Below are 8644 nucleotides of genomic sequence, written 5' to 3'. Positions count from 1 at the left end.
ACATTTATTTTTCTTGTTAACCCCTATCTCATAGTGCCTTAGGTTACCAACTCAAACTCCAATCATGCTCTACATTTTATATTCCAGGCCATTGTAAATTTATTTTCTAAATTGGTTGAAGATAGCAAGGATGGGGAGAAATCCTGAGATAACATCATCATCTTCTCCCTGAGCTTCAGTTCAAAGGATTTGTGAATCAGGACCCAGAAAACAGTAGACTTAATGCATGTATAGGCTCCTCTCCTTCCCCTCCCCCAATCCTCTAGTGCACAAGGGTGCAGCAGGGAGTGCTGGGAAACAGAGTCTTTGATGATGCGCCTTCCCTGCTGTGAAGACTAATGACTTCAAAGAGGGCATCTGCCATGCTGGGGGCTTCCGTGGAACATCTGACTGCAGTGTAATTAGGCAAGAGGCCCAAGTTTAGGATATTGTGTCCAACAACACCCTCCCCTGCCCAGTGCAAAGCACAATTCGGGCAAGAGTAAGACAAGGCTTTTGAAGAACAGGAGTATCTTTGAAGCTAGCAGAGGGGAAAACAAAAGTCAAAAACCAAACTAAATAAAACCCAGGCTGCCTGTGGACTGCTAAGCAGTGGCTGGAGTTCAAAGGTTTTGAACAGTGGAAGTAAGGCCTCTCTTCTTAAAAACCGTTTCCCTAGCAAGTGTTATGTCTGTTGCTAGCTAGAGTCCTTTGTTCTGAAAAAAAGAACTGTCTAATTGTATTTTCACTGGTGTTACCAACCATCTCCAGGAGCCTATGCCCTTGCCTTCCATGATTCTGTCATTTACAGCCAGCCTCCAGGTTCTCCAACCTGAGAAGAATTGCACCTGTACTGAACCCGTGGAGACATTTCCTTCTCATTGTTTCCTGAGCGACACAGCACAGAACTGTTTACTGAGTGTTTACAATGTATTTGGTTCCTAGAAGTAAGCTAGGGGTAATTTAAAGAATCCAGGAAGATGCTCATAGGTCAAATGCAAACGTCACAGGGGCACAAACCTTCCTGGATTTTGAGTGTAGGAGGGGTTACTGGAGCCAGTCATCTGTGAAGACTGAGTGATGACTTCATTTCTAACTGGGCCTCTGAAATAGTTACTATTAATGAATGACTCTACTTCATAGGAGAGGAAGTGAAGATGCAGAGAGCTCAGGGATTTGCTCAAGGGAAGGAGGTAGTTAACAAGGGGTAGAGCCGGGAATTGGACCCAGATGATCTGTAGAGTCTTACCTCTTAGGTTCCTCTGGCACAGTTCTATAGAAACTAAAACTTCCTGTCTCTGAAATGAACTAGATCACAGAGGGCTTCTGGGTCATTAAAGGGTGGATAGCAAAGAAGAAATCCCTAGTAGAAGTGATGTGTTACAAGCAAAGTCAAGACAGTCCCCACTTCATGACCCTCACATAAACATCTATCCTGTGACTCCATATCTCATAATATTAGAAAACTCACTAGAAGCCATTATTTAATTTTTTATTGGACACCCATTGTGTATAGCTGAGAAAGATGCTCAAAAATGCACCCTTGTTCCAAAAGCCTTATTAATTAACAGGGTGTCAAGACAAGATAGTACAGGACACAAAGTGGCACAAGAAAGTCACAAGCCTGAATCAACCAAAGTTGGAGGTAGCTTCCAAATGGGGATCTGGGAAGGTTTTATGGTGGAGCAGTTATTTGGGCTGGCCTTGCAAAAAAAGGTAGAATAAGGGAACTAGAAGTGAAGAAATGTCCCAGAGAAGTCTGGCATGAACACATGGTTCCGTAGGGCTGCAAAGGATGCTGGGTCTACTTTGAGGGGAACTGCTTCGGGAGACCTATCTGAATACTTCTATGGTGGTCATAGTCATCCCCAGACCTCACAGAGAGCCTGTGACCAGACTTCTGAGGTCCTCCCACCTCCTTCTACTCTTGCCGTGGGATCTCATGGAAGGTATGCGTCCCCTTGTGTCCTGCCTTCCTCACCCCCAAAATTTGCTGAGGAACTGGTGTGCATATCCATAAGCACTTTAAATAATGCCTGTGACCAAGAAAGCACTTAGTAAACATGGCCTGTTACTGCCTAAACTAGGTGTCAGACATAACAACTAGAATAGTTCATCACTTAGAAGGATGTACCTGACATGTGGTCTCTCTTCCTCACTTGTATGGACCATGGGACACTGCAATGATTTCTTCAAATGTACTTTGCTGATGTCTGAAGCAGTTTAGTTCTCCATGTTAAAGTCTACCTTTTCATCATGTGATTTTTTTTTTCTCCAAATCCAAACACTCCCAGGACCTAGCAGGAAAACCCCAATTGGTGACCTCAAGCCTAGACAAAGAGCTCCAGGCAATGAAGGAATGCTGAGAAATCATTTCTTCTGGGAAGAATCCCTCTATTGGTTATCCAATACCAATTATCAGTCCTAAAAATATATACATATAAGTAATAGTATATGGGCTGTACTTATATATTTAGGAACAGATAGACATAAACTATATATATATATATATATATATATATATATATATATTTATTTATATATGCTGATTAAAGAAAAAGAAACCATGAATTTCATTAATTTGAGAGAGAGCAAGGTGGGGGGTGTCACATAGGAAGGGTTGGATAGGAAATGTAAGATGGGATACTGTAATTATAATATAATTTCAAAAGCTAAAAATTATAATTAAAAAAGAAAATAAAAACATACTGCTAACTAATCTAACTGATTTGTTTTAAAGCCAGTGTACATCTATAACCTTATCCCAGGTGACGCAGAGACAGGCAGATCCCTGAAGTTCACTAGCTCGACTCAGCCTAGCAGAATTAGTGAACTTCAGGCTCAGTGAGAGACTCTGACTCAAAAAACTAAGGTGGAGAATGACTGAGGAAAACATGTGATTCAGAACTCTAGCCTCCACATACACATGTATACCTTATACATTTCACACACATGTACACACACACACACACACACACACACACACACACACACACACACAGGAGGGGAGAAAGAGAGAGAATAGTTGGAAGATTTAAGCATTTTGAGGGGAAAAGTCTGGAAACATTTATCTGTACACAATGATCTGAAACATCAGAAAAATTAAGATCCAGTCAGCCCACACCTGACGATGTTATTTTTTCTCAGGCATCCACCCTACACTGTACAAACGTTCAGCACAGTTTTGTAATCTGCATCAAGCTACCATAGCAATTAGCAGCGGGGCACAGGAGGAAGGCAGTCACTCCTCTTCGAAAGGACAGAACTGACCACACGGGTGAAAGTCACGCGGAAACACATTTTTATTCAGCCCAAAGATCTGTTTAAGAATCCACATTGCAACAGTAGAGTGAGCTGCCTCATCAAATCCCATTGTGGCTGTCACTAACAATGTTCAAACAGTGTTTGGAAGCCCATCTGCTCCATAGACTGCAAGGGGGGGGGGCGTCTATGCAGAGTGGCACAATGGATAATGTGACCTTGAGGTGGACTTCTGACTCGAAGCTTCTAGATTTGTCAGTGATCCAGCTGATACACTCCTGCTCTCATGCCTAAAATTAGGTATGTGACTCACCACTTCCATGAGAGAAGCTCAAATTTAATAAGGTTTTATATAAGACCTGTAGCTACCTTTAGAAAACAGAGGTCTGATTATGTCTTTCCCAAACCACATGAAAACTTGATAATCCTCAATCAGACACCAGCCCAGGAAGGATTTCTTAAGATGGGCACACCTTTTCACTTATTTGACAGATATTGACTGAGTTCCCACTATGATGCTGACAGTATGTGCAGATATGAGAGTGAAAGGACACAGGCGACACTGCTTTTCCTGTGGTGTAATTTACATTCTGGTGGTAGGTTCGGCTAGACTCCCCTACCAAACTGACATGAAAATTGCACCATTTGGTGAAAGATCATAGGAGGACAAATTGGGTCACAACTGATGCTAAACAAGATTGGTGAGGACACACACTGTGTACTGATACAGAACTTACAAGCTTAAAATACCACTGAATACAACACATCTTCTTTAGGTTTTCTCAATAATCCTTATGATAATTTTATTAAACAGATACTATTATTTTATTGTTAATTACAATGAAATCAAAGCTTGTAAAAGTCATAACATTAGCCAAAAGCAAAGGTCTTTTTAAGTAAAAGAAAGATTTGAGCTTATGTCTGTCATACTCTGCCTCTTCCATTATGTTATACTATGTCTCATAAAGGTTAAATGTAAACAGGTGAGGGCTGTGGATGGTGCTCAGTGGTAGGGTGCTTGCCTAGCCTGCGAGAGGTTCTGAATTTAATGCCCAGCACCTAAAGTAAAATAATAAAATGGGTGGGTAAACATTAACCTAAGTAGTGCAGTTTGTTAGGTAACAGGAAATAATTTGAGCAAAATTGAGTGGAATCTGTTAAGAATATCCAAGACTATGCCTGAGAGAAAAACTTCTGAATATGTCCCAGATGACCTGGTCCCTAAGTCAGGTAGCATGGGTAAAATGGGTAAGCCTGTCTTTCAGATATGAACAATATATTACTCACTCATGACTCACTGGGCAAGGGCTATGAAATTTGCCCACAGCAAAGACCTATCCAAGTGCTCCATTCACTCTTATTTGTGTCAGGAGGTGGGCAACTGTGGACCTCTGGATGGAGTCCTGCTATATGTGGTGCAAGCACTCTGCTAAGATGAGTCACTGTGGCTGAATGCTGGCCACGATTTTCCACTAACAATAGCACAGAAATACTCAGCAACAAATGCCTGTCCCCACAGACAATCACAGCCTAGGGCCCCTCAGTATAAATCTAGCTGAAGTGCCATTTTACCTGAATTGGGCAGAAGCCAATGGCACTTACTGTGCTTAGGCCTCCAGCAAGGTCCCTCTAGTGACTTGTTATCCTCTGTAGGACGCTACACCATTCTGAAAGATTCTCAACTCAGAACACATACTTACTGTTTTAAACTAGTCTCAACTCTTGAAGTCTCTGTCCTCAGAAATCTAAAGCTAAATTTCAGCCTCGTCCCTGCTTTCATCTCGAGCCTCTGGGGAGCAACTGCCCTTGAAGTGCTTGACCAAACACAGTCTTCTGTAGGGAATGAGAGTTTATATTCTTGCCTGTAAAATGTGGACACAAACCTTACCTTAAAGTTTGGAAGTAAGAATTAAATCTCATCTAGTGGTGTGTTAGTAAAATTGACGGCCAACTTCACACGATCTAGGATGACCTAGCAGATGAACATATAATTGAGGGATTTTGAGACCTAGTTAACTGAGGTGGGAAGACCATCTTGGATGAGGGTGGTCCCGTCCCATGGGCTGGGGTCCCAAGATGCCTCAACAAGAGAAAGCTAGCTGAGCACAAGCATTCCTCTCTCTCTGCTTGCCAACTGTGGATGCAATGTGACCAGCCACCTTATGCTCTTATGTTCCCCACTACAATGGGGAACCAAAATAAACCTTTCTGGAGTTGCTTCTGTTCGATATTTTGCCACCACCACAAGAAAAGTAATGAATACAAGCACTTAGAAGGCTGACTAAAAGGATCATGTAGAGGCCAGTTTGTTACTGTGAATCTGATCATCACAAGTGTTGCTTCTGGACCTGGAGGGCAGAGGACAGAAATGCTTTAATAGCAAGCATGTGAAGTATTATTGTTCACTGGTAATGTCAACTCAACTTCAGGCAGGCATTTCCCAGAGTTGACCATCTGGTGACCATCTCACAGTAATGAACCCTGACTCCTCTTAAAGTCAGTATTTTCACATGGTTATAGAGTGAAGAGTCCCTGCTGTACATCAGCATGGATGGACGGATGACGCCATTCTGAGAACTAGCGCCTGGAAGCCTCATGGGAGACTTGCAACTATAGAGCTAATTGGGCTTATGTAACCTCGGGTTTTGTGTAGCTGTTTGTGCTGTCATTTTACAGTCATCTACAACAGAAGTCTGGACACTACAGAATGCAAAGGTCTTAAATCCAAAAGTCAACCATGAGTGGCAAGCTTGTCACTGGCTGAATTTCCTAAGCCAACACACTAATCTCAGTGTGGGAAACCCTGTGGAAAGATTAATAAACTAGGAGTTGAAGGAGATTTGTTTGTATTGTTGCTCTGAGACCACCAATGGAGTTAAATCTTGATTTCTTATTTGTTAATAAAACAATAAAAGTAGCCACTAGGTGGGAAGGAGACTACTTGGGTAGGAAAAGGTGATTCCAGTTATTGAACTCCACTGTGGTATAATGAAAACAACCTAGATGTTGGCATCAGAGTTCAAGGAGTTCTGTTCATCCCTCTGTGATGCTGACCAATGTACTACTGAGTTTTAAATCATAACACACACACACACACACACACACACACACACACACACACATACACACACACACACACACATATGTTTTGAGGTGTGTGGTGTGTGTGTGTGCGCGTGCACATGTGCATATTTACTGCTTTACTGCAGGGGATGAAACTTTAGGTGACCTGAATTCTTTTAATTTTTGCTGCTCTTGTTTTTTTAAAGATTTTTTTTCTGTCATATGCACTTCCTTTATATGAAGCAAAACAAAAGATTCAGCACAAAACTAGCTATGCTGTGACAAAATGTTTACTTTCTAATTTTTGAAATTATATATAACATCTAAAGCTTAGGAAAATAATTATAGCATGAATGATTGAACAAGAATCTAAAATACTTGTCTAGGAAGAATAAACCTTAAGATTACTTTTATGGAAATTGCTTTCACAGAAATTGTAGGTGTTTTAAACATCACTAATTGCCCATCTCTTAAAAAAAAAACGCTCAGTTTGTAGGATTTTGGTTAAGATACATAACACACACACACACACACACACACACACACACACACACACACACACACAGAGTTTATTCCTATTTTGGGAAGGTGTGTGTGTGTGTGTGTGTGTGTGTGTGTGTGTGTGTGTGTGTGTGTGTATGTTTTGTATATACAGGAATGTGTGCAGGTGCTCATTGAGGCCAGAGAATGATGTTTGTGTCCTGCTCTGTTACTCTCTCTCACTGAACCTAGAGATAGTATGGCAGCCAGTAAGCCTCAAAGATTCTGTTTGTAGCTGTGGATTATGCTCATTATTAATAAAAAACTGATTGGCCAATAGTAGGGCAAGAAGAGATTGGGTGAGACAGCTTGACACAGAGAGAATGATGGGAGGAAGAAAGGAAAAGTCAGGAAAGTCCAGGAGACACAAGCTAGCCAGCCTCCGGGCAAGCAGGATGTGTAGAAAATGAGGTAACAAGCTATGAGCCACATGCCAAAGCATAAATAGAAATATGGGTTAATTTAAGTGTAAGAGTTTGCTAGTAACAAGCCTGAGCTATGGTCTAGCATTTTTAATTCATATTCGGTCTCTGAGTTGGTTATTTGGGAATGGGTAGTTAGGACAGGAAATGTCCAATTACAATTTGTATTCTCCATAGTGCTAGACACACATAGCCATGCCCAGGTGTCTTATAAGTGCTGGAATTTGAACTCAGGTTCTTGTGCTTGCTAAGATAGTGCTCTTCCCCACTAAGCCATCTCTGCAGCATCTCATAGTGATACAGTTGTAAAAATTATTCAGCATGGTATTCAGTCTTACATGCAACGAATGATAAAACTTAATCAGCATTGCATAAAGAATTGCTCAGTATTTGGGGACACTGATACTGTAATACTATACTAAATATTATAGTGAATGTGTAAGACATTACTTGCTGTTATTATACCGATTTACAGAGGTATGTGTACTAAAGACTTGGCCTGAATGCTAGACTTAAAAACCATTTCTTTCTTCTAGCTCACAATAACAGGTTAAAACTGAGAATTTTCCATTAGACATCAAGACTAACTACCATATGGAAAATTTTGAGAAAAATAATGCACTGCAGGGATACTTGTAATGATCTGCTGTGTATCTTCCCTGCTTTTTGTGATTATAAAGGTTAGGCATATTCGTTGTTAAACTATGAGAAAAAAACAAATATATGCAGATGGAAGGAGGTGGAAGCAAGAACTTTTGATGCACAGAAAAGGAAATTGGAGGAAATACACATAAATGGTAATGGTGGTTTTCTCTAAGCATAAGATAATAAGCATAAGAGTGAATTTCTTTTTCTATTGATTAAAAAAATGATAAATAGCTCAAATCCCCAAAGGGTAGAAAAATCTCAGCTTTCACCCGCCTAGTATTCTGAAACTGGAACCCAAGGAAACTGAGGGGGCAGGGAGCATTTTTAGTGGAAAACATCCATGCATTCAATAGAATATATGAATTCAGGACACTCTCTGGAAAGCATAGGCAAGACATAAAACATTCATTTCTATAAAATTGAAACAATTTATCTTCCATTCTTGAGCAGATGGGAGGGTAAATTGAGGTTGATTTTTTTTCACCCTGGTGGTCATGTTGGAGGAAATATGAGTATTCCCGCCTCCGGCACTGTTTAAAATAAGTCTCATGGTGCTTTGACTGGACTAGGCAGAGACAGAAGTCTGGTAGAGTGTTACCCCTCCTGTGGAGGGTGGGCAGCACTGTAGGTGGACGCCTGTCACTCAAATGGGGAGAGCCTGTGATAAAGATTAGTTTACTTGCCCTGGGAAGGGGAATGAATACAAGCAAGCCTGCCACCCACTTAGAGCT

At 41.0% G+C, this 8644-nt stretch overlaps 1 protein-coding gene across 2 annotated transcripts in view; it reads right to left on the bottom strand.

Annotated features, from left to right (window-relative positions):
* The window catches only part of Astn1 (astrotactin 1), a 327875-nt gene that overhangs the window by 142231 nt on the left and 177000 nt on the right, over positions 1 to 8644 (bottom strand). The gene's annotated exons all lie outside the window — the stretch shown is intronic.

Source organism: Peromyscus californicus, unplaced genomic scaffold (genome assembly GCF_007827085.1).
Source record: "Peromyscus californicus insignis strain IS unplaced genomic scaffold, ASM782708v3 Scaffold_14__1_contigs__length_90479793_seg_2, whole genome shotgun sequence".
Lineage (NCBI taxonomy): Eukaryota > Metazoa > Chordata > Mammalia > Rodentia > Cricetidae > Peromyscus > Peromyscus californicus.
Note: the sequence above shows the minus strand (reverse complement) of the source record. Positions and strands in the feature narration are given on the sequence as shown.